Source organism: Bubalus kerabau, chromosome 12, assembly GCF_029407905.1.
Source record: "Bubalus kerabau isolate K-KA32 ecotype Philippines breed swamp buffalo chromosome 12, PCC_UOA_SB_1v2, whole genome shotgun sequence".
Lineage (NCBI taxonomy): Eukaryota > Metazoa > Chordata > Mammalia > Artiodactyla > Bovidae > Bubalus > Bubalus kerabau.
Window position 1 is genome coordinate 27702349 of NC_073635.1, and position 17743 is coordinate 27720091.

At 40.8% G+C, this 17743-nt stretch overlaps 1 long non-coding RNA gene across 1 annotated transcript; it reads left to right on the top strand.

The window, feature by feature from the left end:
* The first annotated feature begins 585 nt into the window (after positions 1-585).
* LOC129624103 (uncharacterized) lies at positions 586-16678 on the top strand. The gene is made up of 3 exons (XR_008700755.1): positions 586-752; positions 15671-15862; positions 16417-16678. It is a non-coding gene; the product is annotated as an uncharacterized LOC129624103 (long non-coding RNA).
* The last annotated feature ends 1065 nt before the right edge of the window (positions 16679-17743 follow it).

Consider the following 17743-nt stretch of genomic DNA (forward strand, 5'->3'; position numbering starts at 1 on the left):
TTTAAGATTTTAGTAAATTTAAGATTTTAGGATTAAAAAACAAAATTTAACTAGAATCCCAGAAGTATATTCAGCAATTTAAAGTTGGAATGGGGAAAGAATGTATTTCTAAGAGAACTGCCTCACTAACTGACTTTAAATAATATAATTTTGCTTTTTAATCTTATTTTATTGATGGACTAAAAAGGAAAAATAACTGCAACTCTAGAGAACAGGATTTTCATCACATGCACATTTTAGAATGTTGCAGAAACAGTTAGAAAAAGAGAGGTGAGAGAAAAACACATCAATAAGGAAAACTCTTATAGCTTGGGGAAAAGTCTTTATGGACAATAAGTTGAACTCGAGATAGTGGGGGACAGCTCTGCAGGTGTTGGGGGAGGGTGTCCTTTGAATCTACACTTTGGCAAGCTTGACTGGAGCCCCTGAGGACGAGAATTCAGACTTTGTTCATGCTGTCTCCTGGAAAGGGTATTTAAAGAAGGTACCATTAGCATTCCCTGAACCGTGTTCACCCAGAAGCAAGTAATTGAAGGGATTCATAGCCCTCCACCTTCTCCTCTTTAGAATTAGCAGGCAAGCCTCTGAATAGGAGCAAGGAGAGAGTCTGACTTCAGCAATGGATTCTGAGAATAGCTGAACAGCGTGGGTCTGCTGACAGCTCGCCCCTCCCTGGGAGACTGCTTCTGAAAAGGACAAGCGAAGAGAAAGTCAGAAGCACGGTTGTATCGACCACAGAGGTGTGGAATCGGGTACAGTTCACAAAGAATTGCCTTCCACCTGAAGTATATTAGCATGCACCCTCTGCTTCATTGGAGGAAGTAATTGCACATAAAGATGGATGTCAATTATCTGATTTCAGGTGCTAAGTGGTACTGTATCTGTTGGGATCACTTGGGAGAGAAAGACTTGGGGAGGATATTTGGCAGGGACAATAAAAGGAAAAGAGCTGTTTTGTTTTGTTTTTCAGGTTGGGAAGGGATGGGTAGTTTACAATTCTTGGCTATTTAAAAAAAAATTTATTGGCATACATTTGATTTAAAATATTGTATTAGTTTCAGGTGTACAGCAAAGTGAATCAGTTATATGTATACATATACCCACTCTTTCTTAGATTCTTTTTATTTTATCTGGAAACTATCTTTTATGTAACTTTGTAACTTTCACCTGCATTGAGGCCATGCTTCCTATACAAATTAAGAACATATTTTATTGGGATCAGACAAATTTGGGGTATTATCCTACCTCTATGACTTAACAGGGTATATGATTTGGGGTAAGGTCATTACTTAACCTCTCAGAGATTCAGTTTAAGCTAGACATACTAATATTACCTGGTTTGCAAGGCTATTGTGGAAATGAAATGAGATAATGCCTGTGACATCAGTAGCCTAAATGTGGCTTTCTCTAGGCCTGGCAGAAACTCTGATGGTGGCTGCCCCTCTGTGCTTGAGGGCCCTTCTTACATGTGGAGAAGAAACACACACACACACACACACACACACACAAGGCAGGGTGTCAGCAAACAGTGTACTCAGTGAGTGTCTGTCTGTAACAAAAACAAAAACAGAGAGTTAAGGAAAAAATGTAAGCATCAATGCTGTTTTATGAAGGCCAGAAAACTAAAGCAATTGAACCAAAACCCTGGGAAATACTGGCTAGGTTTTATGAAAGTAAAAGAAACAGTGCCAGTTAGCCAGCAGCCATTTCTAAGCAGTCATATGCCCGACCAGTCCCCAGAGCAGGGCCGTGATGTTTCTGCATAACATTAATACATAGCACATTCATTTTGCTTTAAGTTTAATGTGATTACTTCCCTAAATTCTGTTATTAATACTCAGCCTTCTGCTGTTCGTGCAGCATGGCCAGCTGGTGGTGATTTTTAAAAAGAAAGGGACGTATTTGTTCTATACCCACCCAGCAGAAAGGAACATAACATCTCCCAGAGCTGGGAGGAGGATGGGGCCCTGTAGGGTAAAGTGAAGAAGGTGCGGTGGGAGCTGGTGTGGGAATGACATGCTGATCCCGACCATTTACTTCCCACAAGTATAAGGGGTCTCTCCCAGAATATCGCTAGACACATTTCATGGGATCCAGTCGGAGCACAGAATCCTCTCTGGGTCTTTCAACAAAGGGAACTGAATACAAGAAACTGGTTACAAAGGTGATGAAAAGTTGAGAAGACAGACCGGGGACTGTGATAAAACTTGAAACAGCAGCATCAATAAATTACTGTGACCCCTGAAGACTGCAGTGACAATAGGCAGGGCTGGTGTTTTCAGGGTCCAAGAGCAGGCTGGCTGCCTACAGGAAACAGAACTGTGGGCGAGGGTGGCATTTGGGAGCTAAGAGAGAGGTCCTCCTGGCAGGAATAGGAACTGTGAGGAAGAGGCAGCCGCTGCCAGCTCTGGAGACCCACCCAGGGCAGAGGCAAACAGGAATACTCTCACTTTCCCCCTCCTTCCACTTTCCAGCGTCTCCAGTGATTCCCCACTGGTCCCACTAGTCAAGGCTACCTGGAAGCCAAGTAATTTGGGGAGCCTGGAAACATTGTTTCCTACAGTACAGAGTGAGCAGGGCCAAAGGAGAGAAGGAACTAAACGAGAGCAAGCAAGCCGGTGCCCCGTCAGGTTCTGCTGAGCTGACACAGCTGACTGTGAGTTAAGTTGGGACCTCTCCATGGGGGGGGCTTCCCTGATAGCTCAGTTGGTAAAGAATCTGCCTGCAATGCAGGAGACCCCGGTTTGATTCCTGGGTTGGGAAGATCTGCTGGAGAAGGGATAGGCTACCCACCCCAGTATTCTTGGGCTTCCCTGTGGCTCAGCTGGTAAAGAATCCACTGCAATGTGGGATACCTGGGTTCAATCCTTGGGCTGGAAAGATCCCCTGGAGAAGGGAAAGGCTACCCACTCCAGTATTCTGGCCTAGAGAATTTCATGGACTGCATAGTCCATGGGATCGCAAAGAGTCGGACACGACTGAATGACTTTCACTTTCTCCATGGGAAGACCCCCAAAGACCCCAAAGTCAACCCGGTCACCCTCTACACCCCTCAATATGAGTGAGCTGGAAGGCACCTTTGGACAGAGAGGAGGAGCTTCATCTGAGGAGACATCATTTGTTTGCTCACAGTTCTCTGTTGTCTCCTCTCTGGAAACAAACTGTATGTTAATTGGTGATTATTGGAGTTAATAAGGATAATAATATATGAATATAATGCAGTCTAATTTCATTATTCTGTTAACTACTAGTCTTTTGTTTTGGATTATCCATTTAAACCTTTACCTCATCATCCTGGATAATTGAAAGCTGCATCTTATTGTTCTCAGAATAATTAAATTTTTGCATTTTTGACTCTGAATAATCCAGTTTTATAATAAGAACAAGTTAAATTTACAATGATCTTTACAGCTTTTGTGAGTGTACTTAGTCGCTCAGTTGTGTCCAACTCTTTGCAACCCCATGGACTATAACCCGCCAGACTCCTCTGTCCATGGGATTTTCCAGGCAAGAATACTGGAGTGGGTTGCCATGCCCTCCTCCAGGGAATCCTTCCAACCCAGGGATGGAATCCAGGTCTCCCGCATTGCAGGTGGATTCTTTACCATCTGAGCCACCAGGGAAAACCAAGAATACTGGCGTAGGTAGCCTATCCCTTCTCCAGGGGATCGTCTTGACCCAGGAATCAAACCCAGGTCTCCTGCATTGCAGGTGGATTCTATACCAGCTGAGCTACCAGGGAAGCCCTTACAGCTCATACCCCACACTCAAATACTGTTTTCCATTTTCTTTTACGCCCTGATAGCCTGACGTGAAGGGAAGATAAGTAGTATTTACTGAATATATACGATGTTCCAGGCATTGTGCCAGCAACATTGCAAAGATAATTCAGTTATATCACAACAACCAAAGAAGTCAAGTATTTTTATCCCCATTTTACAGATGAGGAAAATCACATGGGGGAATGAACTATCCTGTTCAAGGTTATAAAGCCAAGTCCAGAGACCCTAACAGGCTGAAAACTTACATAGACACACAACACATCTTGCTATATATGCGTTTGCAAATTTTATATATATACATACATCTATAGGTAAACTTTACCCCCTAAATGTTGTGATTTTTATAAATGCCTTATTTATAATTTGTTTATTTAGGAAATCTTAATATCAGAAGCATTTTTTTGAGGTCACACGTGCTCCTTATGAATCAGAGGTGGAAATAACAAGGCCTTAGTGTGAAGCAATCACGCTGGCTCTGGTTCTGCACATTCAAAGTCAAATCCACTCTGAGCCTCATTTACCTTATATAGAATGGGGATAACATATTGTCGATTAAAAAATATAGTCACAACCTATCAGAAAGCTATTTCTTTATTGGTCCAATTGAGTGTCATGTTTCTCTTACGACTTTCGGTGTATGTGGCCAACATTATGTTCACTAGATGTGAAGCTTACAGGTAACGTCTGCGTTTCATTTCTCTCTCTCTCTTGCAGCATATAGTGCAGTAGAAGTTCTCACACAGACTTTTGAATTGAACTAAGCTACACAAAAATTCAAAATTTGGAGTGCAGACAGAGCAACCAACTGTGCAAGACTACCCACAGCTGAGGGATGTGGGGATTTCCACGCTGAACTCGACCATCCTCAGAAAATGATGACAGGCAGTTACCCTAGGAGTAAAATGTAGTATCCTGAAACAGAATGGGTGCTTTGTTTTGTAAATTTACAAATTTGGCAAAATATACTTCTCAAAAACAAAATAGGCATGAACATCAGAGTAAAATAACAAGACACAATTATACATAAATCTTCAATGGTCTAATCAGAAATCCATTTCTGATATAGTAACAATAAAATTTTGATAAATTTCCTTTCAATGTAACTATGAAAACCAGGATATTTTTTCCTATTTTGGTGGGAAGGAGACAAATCCATAGCAAAAGTTTTAAAAACTTCCTACATCTCACAGAGCCATCACAGGTATTAAGGGTCCTGAATGTTCCAATTAAAATCATGAAGTATTTGCCCCACGATACCCAGCTTCATCCCCCCAGGCATCAATATGAAATTGAAGCTTCATGCTGGGAGCCAGGATGCGTGGACGTAATGGCACCCACAGTAGAACCACATCATGAGGTGCTCATGACATGCTGATCTCATCTGAGCCTCTAGCAAAGCATTGCGAAGAGATGCTAATGACCACTTTATCCTATGCTTGGACTTACTCCATCAAAAGCTATTTGTGCCATCTCAGACCAGACCATCGTGACCACCACTCCACGGCCTTGTGACACACAGTAAGTCAGGAGAACAAGCTCCACGACTCATTCGTCATTCAGCTGTTCCCTCAAACATACACACTGGGAACCTAACTAAGGCTGACTGCCATTCTGTTTAGTGCTGTGAATACAAAGAGAAAAAAGACCATTTCCAAGAGGGTTACAAACCAGTAGAGAAATAAACAAAGTGCTGTGGGAATACAGGCTGGAGCGCAATGTGTTGTTCTAGGGAAGTCAAGGGAAGCGTCAGTGAGGAGCGGACATTGGTGCTAAGGCCTAGGGAATTCAGAGGTTAAGAGTGGAGGAATGGAAAGGAAGAGAGGAACGTTCTGGAGAAGTGAACATGGAAAACACCGCATGTAGAGTATCCTCAGACTGCTGTAAAAAGTACCTCAAATTGGGGGGAGATTAAATAACTGAAATTGACTGTCTTGCAGTTCTGGAGGCCAGAAGTCTGAGATCAAGGTGTCGGGCAGGCAGGGTTGGTTCCCATGGAGCTCTGAGGGAGCATCTGTTCTGAAACTCTCCTAACATCCAGCGATTTGCTGCCATTGCTGCCATTTTTTGGTTTACAAAGTGAAAGTCGCTCAGTTTCCTGTCTAACTCTTTGCGACCCCATGGACTATACAGTCCATGGTCTTCTCCAGGCCAGAATACTGGAGTGGGTAGCCGTTCCCTTCTCCAGGGGATCTTCCCAACCCAGGGATCGAATCGGGGTCTCCCGCATTGCAGGTGGATTCTTTACCAGCTGAGCCACCAGGGAAGCCCAAGAATACTGGAGTGGGTAACCTATCCCTTCTCCAACGGATCTTCCCAACCCAAGGATCACCAGGGTCTCCTGCATTGCAGGTGGATTCTTTACCAACTGAGCTCTGATGAAAGCTGGCTTGCAAAAGCATCATTCCAGCCTCTGCCTTCATTTCCATGTGGCATTCTTCCTGTTTGCACTTCTGTGTCCACATTTCCCCTTTAAATAAGGATCCCACTCATACTGGAGGTTAGGGCCCCCAACTCCAAAATGAACTCATCTGAATGTAACCACCTACATCTGCAGTGACCCTATTTTCAAATAAGGTCACATTCTGAGGTACTGGAGGCTAGGACTTCAACATATAAATTTTGAGAGGGCACAATTCACCCTGTTATGTCTTAGAAAAGGAGTCAAATATATTTGCACAGGAGGGAGCACTTTTAAGACAAGAGTGTCTGGACTTCCCTGATGGTTCAGTGGTTTGAAGCCCATCTGCCAGTGCAGGGGACGTGGGTTTGATCCCTGGTCCAGGAGGATTCCATGGGCTGTGGGGCAACCAAGGCCTATGCACCACGACCATTGAGCCTGTGCTCTAAAGCCTGAGCACTGCAACTAGAGAAAGCCTGAGCACAGCAATGAAGACCTAGTGCAGCAAAAAAAACAAACAAAAAAAGTGTCTATAATTTTTAAAATGGTAGGAAAGAAGGGTGAAGGCTAGGATTTGAAGAGATGCTAGAGCCCATTTTTAAGGTGAAGAAAGTTGAAATATATGCTCAGGTGTTCTGGGAAACAATGATAATTGATGATGGGATAAAAAGATTTGTAATCATAAATGCTGCATTAAACACACTTTAACAGGACTCTTTATGACAGAGTGTCTCAGAGACTGTAACACAGGAATGTGCTTTATAAAACCTATACTGATGAGAGTATACAGTGGTTCTCAAACTTATTTTACTGCAGAAACAACTTTTTTCCTGTGACCTTCCACTAAAAAATAATAATTTGGAGATGTGGGCACAGTCAGTGCAGAAACTTCCCAGCTGGCTTCCTTACATCTGAGTTTCAATTTCCTTCTCTGCGGAGCTGAGATAATCACTGTGTTTTACAAGTTCAGTCCCTGTGAAGGGAAGGGAGAGCACATAGAGGGGACTCCTAAAAGTTAAACCACTAGACATATGGGAATAATTGGAGGGCTTTTGAGCAAGGAGGTAGGAGGCTTACAAATTTGTTGGAAATAAAAGAGCATACAGAGCAATTATTTGGAGGAAATAAAGATTCCTGAGCAGTGAAAATCCACATACTGACACTCAGTCAGCATTGAAAGAAAGGCACCTTCCAGGGGCTGTTCTTGCCCTTCCCACCATTGCTCCTTGTTCCTACTTTATCCATTCATTCAACTAATATTCATTAAGCCCATTAGTATGTCCTAAGTTCACTGCTCAGAATTCTTTAAGGTTCACTTCATAAATCAGTGGAATTCAACTTGACCTTCCCTTCCTCTGATCTCTGGGGTACATACTGTCTGAGTCACACAGCTTAACATTTGAATACATGTTGATTGAACAATTACCTCTTTGTTTCCTTTTCTTTGGATGCACCTCCTAAATAAGACTGTAAATCTTCCTTAAGCAATTAAGAATAACATCCCATGGATTTCCAACCTCAGGATACACAGCACCAAGTGAATAGAAGATACTTAATAAGTATGTAATGTGTTGAAGAAAATTTTGCATCTGGGACAAAAATACCTCTGCAACATCTAGTTGACTTTTCTTACTGTTAAAAAGACACTGGCAACCAAACACAAAATGTGGAGAATTACTTGGAAATGTTACATATTTTTCATGATTATCCATATTCATAATTGATAGAGGATCCCGAAGTGTTCATGTGCAAAGGAGCCACTATGTATAAGGCACACTGATTCAAAGGAGTTGAGCTTTGCATCTGACCAGCATAGGATTGTCATAGACAATAAAATAATGATACACACACAGATAATGTAAATTGAGCAGACAATACTTTCTCTTTATTTATAAAAATATAAGAGAAATGGAGCTGATTTGTTTAGATAAATGTCTTCCCATTTCATTTTGCTATTAGGCCCTTTTTGAACTGTTCTTAAAATTACTTAAGGAAGTTCAGATGGAAAGTTTATTTCTGCTTGAAGGTCATTTATAAAATACAGAACATACTGACTTGTTGTGTTAAAAATCACCAAATCTTTTTGGACAATTTGCTGTGAAGATCAAATTGGCACTTTCAGTGTTTTATTATTTGATGTGTTTTGTTAATTTGTCAGGTTGACACACTGCATTAAGGTTGAGAACACTTTCTTTGGGAGGACATTTCATCAAATTACAAAATGACTCTATTCAGATAATACTTTGTCAAGAGTTATCTCATACAAATACTAAGTATTAGCTTTGTGATTTAATAAGCCATCCTCATACTAAATGATTGAAAACAAAATAATTATGAAATCAAAGTATATGCAGCTAATAAGAATTTTCTTCAAAAGCCAACATATCTACAAATGAATCAAAGGAGAAGAAAACAAAACCAAATGATAATCAGGTGTCTGGATTGTCTTGTTCATTGTCTTGTCATTCAATGTTGTCCTCAACACATCCCAACACTATTTCTAACACTTCCACAACTTGGTGTTGAAAATTATTTTCTTTTTTTATTTCCAGCTTCACTGAAATATACTTGAAAAATATAATTGTGCAGTGTAATGATTTGACATACATATGCATTGTGAAATAATTGCCAAAAAGTTATTCTCAGTATGATTTCATTCCAACCAAGTTTAGCAATGTTTTCAGCCTCTCTAGCATGTAGAACTCCACATATCTACTTGTTTTTAATTTTTTTTCAATTCAGGAAATGTAAAAATCTGTAAGAAAAGTAATAAAAACAAGGCCTCCATGAGGTATAGCAGCATCAATATGGTAGAAAGAACACAAATCTCAGAGTAGAAGCTGTGATTCAAAGTTAACGTCAGCAGTTTAGTGACTGTGAACTCATTTAAACTTCCTGGACCTCAGTTTCCCCATCAAAAGATATTAACTTCTCAGAGTTCCCAGATTCATAACAGATTTTCAGTTCTTGTTTAATTAGTGAATGGTTGAATGATCTCTGTTTCATATTCTGCTTTGGTCTCCCTTTTTTCCTTTTCCTAGTTCATGCTTCTTCCTTTATACTACTTCCTACTTCCTTTATTCTACTTCCTATTCCCTTTATACTACTTCCTACTTCCTTTATACTACTTCCTACTTCCTTTATGGAGAAGGCAATGGCAACCCATCCCAGTGCTCTTGCCTGGAAACTCCCATGGATGGAGGAGCCTGGTAGGCTGCAGTCCATGGGGTCATGAAGAGTCAGACACGACTGAGAGACTTCACTTTCACTTTCACTTTTCACTTTCATGCATTGGAGAAAGAAATGGCAACCCACTCCAGCATTCTTGCCTGGAGAATCCCAGGGACGGAGGAGCTCGGAAGGCTGCCATCTGTGGGGTCACACAGAGTTGGACACGACTAAAGTGACTTAGCAGCAGCATTCCCTTTATACTACTTCCTACTTCCTTTATACTACTTCCTACTTCTTTTCTTTTCTATTCCCAACTACACAAGAAGTTTCTTTCCCAGTGACGTTTCACATAAAATCACTCTTTTCAGTTTCTTCATTTGCTCCATACAATCCAGCCTCATGTCTCCTTCGTTCAAACCAGCCCTTGTGTTTGGCAAAGTTTTCCACTCCCAACGCCAATTTTTTTTTCCCTTTCATTTAAAACCTGACAAAAGTCACCCCCTTTGCCCATTACATGCACTCAGTAAATAATAAATGATAAAAGTGGTGATAATGAATTCACCCGCAAAGAGCATATAATCTGAGCAATAAAATTTGGCAAAGAAAAGATAGTGAGTAACTGCAATCCACTTAGTAGCAGGTGTGATTTCTCTAACCAGCCGTTTAGTGCATTAGCGCTGCCGTAATTACTGCTTGGATAAATACTACATTGCCATAGAAACATTGTCTCCAAATTATGTGTTTATGGATTTTATTGGTGGATATGTTGACTATAAATTAGTTTTTCACATGCTGTGAGCTTTGACGATGGAAGGTAATAGGAATCCCATTCATCTCCACAGCTGCCCCAGGTTGAAGGGTTTCAAGGTGGAACAAGAAATTCTCCCACCTTCTCTATTTCAAGATGAGCAGAGTTGGCATTCCCCTGGATGCACACATTTAAAAGTAAAGAAACTGGCTAAAAACAGATCACATTGAACTGTAGTAATAGTCAAAATATAACAAATTAGGATGAGTCTGGCTGCATCTATAAAGTGGGAAGGATAATAATATTGCTCTCAGAAGACTTTTATTTGCTCAAATAAGACATAGCAAATAAAAAACTGTAAACGATACAGTGTTATGTAAATATCAGTTCTGGTTTTTATTCACCATCAGCACAGACTGTCCTCACTTATTGGGAGGGATTCAGCTTTGAGAGTTCTCTTGGACCCTCTTTAAGGACGATGAAATATTCTTCCTTTCCTGTATATTGATGGACAACCACAGTCAACATCCTCAAGGTTTAACCTCAGTTCCACACCTTGTGAGGAAATACTGCCAGCTAGCAGAAGAGATTTTCTCTGAGTACCCTGAGGACTTTTTCTAACTCTAACCTATCAGGAAAAAAATATCCAGTGAAAATCTTTGGAACTCACATTTTTGTTTCTATTGGTGAAAATGAAAATGACCATGAGAAACTACTGAATTCAAGAAAACTGATATAAATTCACACCTTTGACCAGCACAGAAGGGGATAAAGAAAAAGTCTAGGTTTAAACTGAACTCTTTCTCCTTAAAAATGATAGAAATAAGTGGGAATGCTTTTTCAATAAACAAGGAGGCAAACCTCTTTTAATGACAAGAGCAAGTGACTAAGTTCTGATTTAAATAATAGCAACAAATTCATGTTTGCCTTCCCTTTATAGCTGCAAAGTATTTCCTCATACTTGACCACAGTTGATCTTCACTACCACACTATGGAATAAACAGAAGAGAAATGATGAGATAAGATCTTTATAATATTTCCTGGTGTAGTATCCCTTACCTGTACACAAGTTTATTTGTCTGCATGTCTTCCCCTGTTAATGCTAATCACAAGACTTATTGCCCTCAAGGAAGAGAAGTGAATGAACCACCTAGAGGTGAGAGGTTCACAGGCTGAAAAATGAGGCTGTAACACACGGGGAAGGTCGTCTCAGGCCGATTGTGCAAGGAAGAGAAGAGGTTTGCAAGCCACAAAGGACAGGGTATAACCAGGACTTGGAAAGTAGGTCATCAACCTCCCTGGACCTGATCCTTGGAGTGAAAACAAAGGAAAAGAAAGGAAGCCCAAATAGTACAAAGAAGCAACAAAAGTAAAGGGGACCTTTTCTTCCTGTTCAGAAACTGCTTAGCAGGGTGCCTTCAAGCCAGGGTGCAAGCATGACAGAATAAAACAGTAGCGTGGCATGTTTCAGCAGAGAGAGGTCAGGAGAAGGTCCCTCCATCCTTCTTAGCTCTTATGTGACAGACACACATGCTAGGGATTGTGGTCAGGTAGCTGAGAGTTGGGACCCTAACTGAGGCAAGGGCTGAGACAGTCCATGGCAGAGACTGTGGGGCACACAGCTTAGGCAGGCACTAGATAGAGTAGTTCACTACAAATCCAGAGATCTGCACACCAGAGAACCAGGGTGAGGCCAACTCAGCTGGTCCCCACTATGCCAAATGCACAGACCTCCAAGTACACCAGCACAGGCAGAGGCAGTGAGGGAAAAAGTAATGTCCAGAGACTTCCAATATGTCTTAGCAGGAGGGAAGTGGGTGCCCAGCAGAAAGGATGGCATGAGATTGGTCACTCCTCACTGATGCTGTAGGAGCTGTGGAAATAAACAAAGGCTAACTAAATGGGAAAATCAATCGCTATTTGTTCAGAGCTTGCTCTAGCAAGGGAGTCAGCCACCCACTGTCACATGCATTTTGACAGGGTCTCAACACCTGGTATATTATCACCCTGCTAATTTGATACCTTGTATATTTAACTGGTATATTTACCACCAGGTGTATTTAACAACTGGTATATTTACCACCAGATGTATTTAACAACTGGTATATTTAACACAAGGTATGTTTAAAACCTGGTATATTTAACTGTTTATTTAACACCTGGTATATTGTCACCCTGCTTATTCAACTTATATACAGAGTACATCATGAGAAACACTGGGCTGAATGAAGCACAAGCTGGAATCAAGATTGCTGGGAGAAATATCAATAACCTCAGATACGCAGATGACACCACCCTTATGGCAGAAAGTGGAGAAGACCTAAAGAGCCTCTTGATGAAAGTGAAAGAGGAAAGTGAAAAAGTTGGCTTAAAACTCATCATTCAGAAAACAAGATCATGGCATCTGGTCCCATCACTTCATGGCTAATAGATGTGGAAACAATGGAAACAGAGGGAGATTTTTGTGGGAGGGCTCCAAAATCACTGCAGATGGTGTCTGCAGCCATGAAATTAAAAGACGCTTGCTCCTTGGAAGAAAAGCTATGACCACCTTAGACACCATACTAAAAAGCAGACATTACTTTGCCGACAAAGGTCTGCCTAGTCAAAGCTATGGTTTTTCCAGTAGTCATATATGAATGTGAGGGTTGGACCATAAAGAAAGCTGAGCACTGAAGAATTGATGCTTTTGAACTGTGGTGTTGGAGAAGACTCTTGAGAATCTCTTGGACTCCAAGGAGATCAAACCAGTCAATCCTAAAGGAAATCAGTCCTGAATATTCATTGGAAGGACTGATGCTAAAGCTGAAACTCCAATCTTTTGGCCACCTGATGTGAAGAACTGACTCATTAGAAAAGACCCTGATGCTGGGAAAGATTGACGGCTAGAGGAGAAGGGGGCAACAGAGGATGAGACGGTTGGATGGCATCACTGACTCGATGGACATGAGTTTGAGCAAACTCCTGAGGGAGTTGCTGATGGACAGGGAGTTGGTGATGGACAGGGAAGCCTGGCATGCTACAGTCCATAGGGTCACAAAGAGTCGGACACAACTGAGTGACTGAACTTAACTGAACAACACCTGGTAAAGAAGTAGAAAAGCTTCATAGTGGAAGAAAGGGAAGGCTTTGCGTGTGCCCTGATTAGACAGAGGCTACAGGCTTGGGTGTGCTGTAACGAGGCTAACTACAGTGGGGCATCCTTTGTGGTTGGTTAGGTGCATACTTGGCTTTCTTTAGTTGATCCTAAATTTGAACCGGGGACAAAAATTAAGGAAGATGTCAGTTATTCATCAAGTCCTGGCCATTTGAGTGAATTGTTAGAAAACATTGTTTAGCTTCTTGGGCTGTCACTAGGAATAACACCTAGGCTTCCTTCAGGTCTGGCTTAACAGCAGGCTGTCCTCTTGAGCAGTTAACTGCAGATAAACTGCTGCAGTAAAGTTGGTCTCTTGGGCAGGCCACTGCAGGGTTTGGGTCAGGGTTCTATTTTTAATACATGGTCTTGCCACTGACTGTTTCTATAGTCAGTCTCTCAGAGCACACAAACACCCCCTGTCACCTAAGTGATACCTTGTAAAGAAGAAAGGGGAGGGAAAACTCAGAAGAAGAGGAACAGCTCTTCTGGAAGATTCGAATTTTGGATAGAGCCAATATCCAAAAGAGACTTTTTAGTTGGAAAGAAATTATTTTAGCCTGGAAGAGATGAATTTATCATTAATGAGAAAGTTTAGGATTTGGGGGTGGTATTTTGTTGTCTATTTATTTGTTTATTTTTGTTAGCAACAGGATGGGAGCATCCAGAGCAAGATAAAATTAGATTTGGAAAACAGAGAACTTTTTTTGTACTCCCAATGTGCAGTGTGCAAATTTTGTGACTGGTATTTTTACACTCAGTTTACGAATGAGGAACCTAACACTGAGAAAAATTCAAAATAATAATAAACATCAAAATCACATATTTAAAGATATCATTTTCTTGGAAATAGTAAGTTCTGTCTGCCGGGGATACTTCGATGAAGTAAGTAGGAGCAGCTCTGCTTACTGAGGCCCAAGTCCTGCTATAGGAAAACACAAACGCAACAGACCACAGGTTGCGAATACAGAGAAAATACTTAATCATCCCTCAGGAGACTATAATTTATAGATTTTCCAGGATTGTGACATTTCAAATACTGTAGTTCATTGTTCTCCCAAGAATGTACACATGGGAAATCACGGGTTCCCATTTTTGATGCAGATGACACAGTCATCAAATCCTTAACATCAGAGTAAATTCACTGGGATTAAATGGTGTAAACTGGGCTAGAGAGTCACTCGGGAAGGTCATAAAGGCCATAGTTAGAATCTGGGGCCATGTCATCTAAGCAGGCTGCACTGATCGAGAGTTCTCTGTGACTGAGACCCACAGAGCCTGAGACCCCGCTTCCCACAACAGCACCTCCACAAGCCTCCCTCACCCTCCCTTTTGAAACCCTGCAGTCCTGCAGTGGCGGCCAGGGAAGCAGAGGTTACACAAGTAAAAAGAATAATAAATTGCTTCAGGCTCACTGTGATTAGTTAGAAAATAAAATGAGATTTCATGAAGCACCTTTGTATTCCAGAACTCCAAATCACTTCTTATTATGAACATAAGGTAACACAAGTTGAATATCAAGTAATTAATGTTCATTTTGAACACATCTCTGGAATTCTAATTCTTTCAAGCCTCTCTTAAAAAGTCCTCCACTGTGACAGCCACATTTTCAAATGTTCCACTGCTGCCTAAAAAGGCTGTGTTTCATAAATTCCATATTGATATTACAATAGAGTAGCAGGATAATTTTAAGCTTTTTTTTCCCATTTGATAATTGCCCTATTGCTTTTGAAAATAATGATTCGCAATTATTCCAGTGTGAGATGCATTCATTTCATTACATTATCTAAATTTGTGTAGATATTACAAGGCTTTATGTAGCCTCTGGTAAAAGACACAAAATGTTCCTATTTCTCTCAATTATGCTTTTTTTTAACATTAATTTTCACATACAATTTTCAGTCATTTTCTTATGCACTACAAAACAAACATCAATGTGTGGCTACTAAGCATGACATTTCTCTTTATAATCATTGATTTTCTTCTTATTCTATCAAGGGTAGGGGTAGATAATCATGATAAATAATATTTGACTGCTAAATTATCTACTGTATGCCACTCCCTGTGCGTATTATCTTCATTGTGCAGGATGTCAGGCTCAGAAAAGGTAAGGAAGTTGCCAGTGATAACACCCCAGTAAGGGGTAGGCACGTCAGGTTTGCTTAACTACTGCATCTTACTGCCATTCCAGTAAGATGGGGCCGGGTGTCTTTATTTACACAGCAAGTCAGTGCCTTCCTTCCTCCCCTGTTTATCTTTCTCTCAGCATAGGCAATGAACCCGGAGCAGTTTCAAGTCCTACATCCTCTATAGATACTAGCTGTGCAGTGGTGGGTGCATTAGTCACAGTCATTAACTTAGTTTCGGCGACATAAAACTGCCCTAAATCTCAGGGTCTGTGGGTAGTAACGGCTTGTTTCTTTTTGTCATCGCAGAGAAGTGCAGTAGAGCAGCTCCCCTCCAACCAACGACTAGGGATCCAGGCTGCGCCCATCTTACAGCTGTAAGGATGCCCCCTTATCCTCCTCCGGGCAGACGAAGGGGAAGACAGCGTGTGGATGGAAGGCCCTCTGGATGTGTAACTATTGTCCAGGACTAGTCACTTTTCATCAGACAACATGTCCAAGGTAACTGCAAAGGAGGCTGGGAAAATATACACGAACACATGGACATAATACAAGAGTTTCTGCTGCACCGGGCTAGTTTGTTTGTTTAAATCTGTCTAGGTCTGTTTTCCACTCCTACAAAGTAAATGAAGGACTTAGCTATGCTTGGCACACATTAGCAATATACATACACTCAATGTTTCAAAATTTAATGTTATGTTATATAAATATTTGTACATAGTCCCTCAGTGGAGACATAAAGCTACCTTCCTTAGATCTATGGGAGAGAAAATCAAAAGAAACTGCTTTTGCCAAACCAAGTCTAAATAGATACCCAAAGAACTCAAATTTTAGAGCTCTTCATGAGAAATGTTCCTTATAATGTTATACAACAGAGAAAAAACCAAAATCTTAGCAGGAAAAGAAGCCCTGTGGAGGAAGAAGATGGGCTGGTCGAGTTTGTGTGGGGGTGAGGGGAAATGTGGTCAGGAGTGGGGGAGGGTGGCAGTGTGAGAGAATTTATGAGAGAGAGAAGAAAATTTGTTTTTGTTGTTAACAATATTTTTCTTCTCAAGATTAGAAGACTGCTGCTGCTACTGTTGCTGCTGCTGCTGCCAAGTCGCTTCACTTGTGTCTGACTCTGTGCAACCCCAGAGACGGCAGCCCATCAGGCTCCACCATCCCTGGGATTCTCCAGGCAAGAACACTGGAGTGGGTTGCCATTTCCTTCTCCAATGCATGAAAGTGAAAAGTGAAAGTGAAGTCGCTCAGTCGTGTCCGACTCTTAGCGACCCCATGGACTGCAGCCCACCAGGCTCCTCCGTCCACGGGATTCTCCAGGCAAGAGTACTGGAGTGGGGTGCCATTGCCTTCTCCGATGATTTGAAGACTGAGGGATAATAAAAAAGTAGAGGAAAATCCACCAATAACTATGGTGTCTCTCTGAAAATACTAATTAGAATGTGTTTTTTTATTCCCTGCTTTTTTTTTAACTTCAAGAATCAATTGTTTGTTTAATAAACTGAGGAACATCTTGTCCCAACTTCCCACATTTGCCCTCTGACCTGTATCCTTCAACTTCCTGTTTTATGTGTTTCAGTATTTCAGAGTAGTTTCATTAATATTTGCGGTTTTCATGCCATAGTCTCCTCTTCCTTCTCCACATTTCTTAATTCCTCAAACATATTCTTTGGCTGTTTGTGTTTGCATCTTTCTAAATGTTAAATGACCATCTAACAACATGGACTCTACTTTGTTTTGTTTTGTTTTTTTCTACTTTGATAGACGTATAGGAATAGTTTTCTATGAATCAAAAGTGTAAAGTACATTTCCAAAGTGTCTACTTTATAAACATTAGAGTAGTATAAAGTCCAAAATAATTTACTCAAATTTCAGTAGCCTCCCTCTTACCTTATTGCTGTTAGAGCTTTTGCTTGCTTTCTGATTGCTGTGCTTTTAAGAACAATAACTTTATTAGTTTTAAATAATATTTACTCATTATTTTAAAATTACAGTGTGATAAAAATGTAAAGAAAGTTAAAACCACTCAAATTTTACCAATACAATATTATTGAGGCATTTTTTTCTATTTTTATACAAAACTGAAGGATAAATCAATAAAAAGATAAAGATGGGAAGACATAAGTAGCTTTCTAGTCTACGTGCTGCTTTTCAATTTAAATAACTGTTTTTCATCAACTCTAACAGACTCTTTTTCACATTTTAGCATCTCTACGACTGGGATATGTCTTATAATGTAAAGTATCACTATGGCCATGCAGTAATGCTGATGGGATATTCATTACTTTGTTGTCGTGTCCAACTCTTTGTGACCCCATGGACTGTAGCCCTCCAGGCTCCTCTGTCCATGGGATTTTCTAGGCAAGAATACTGGAATGGGTT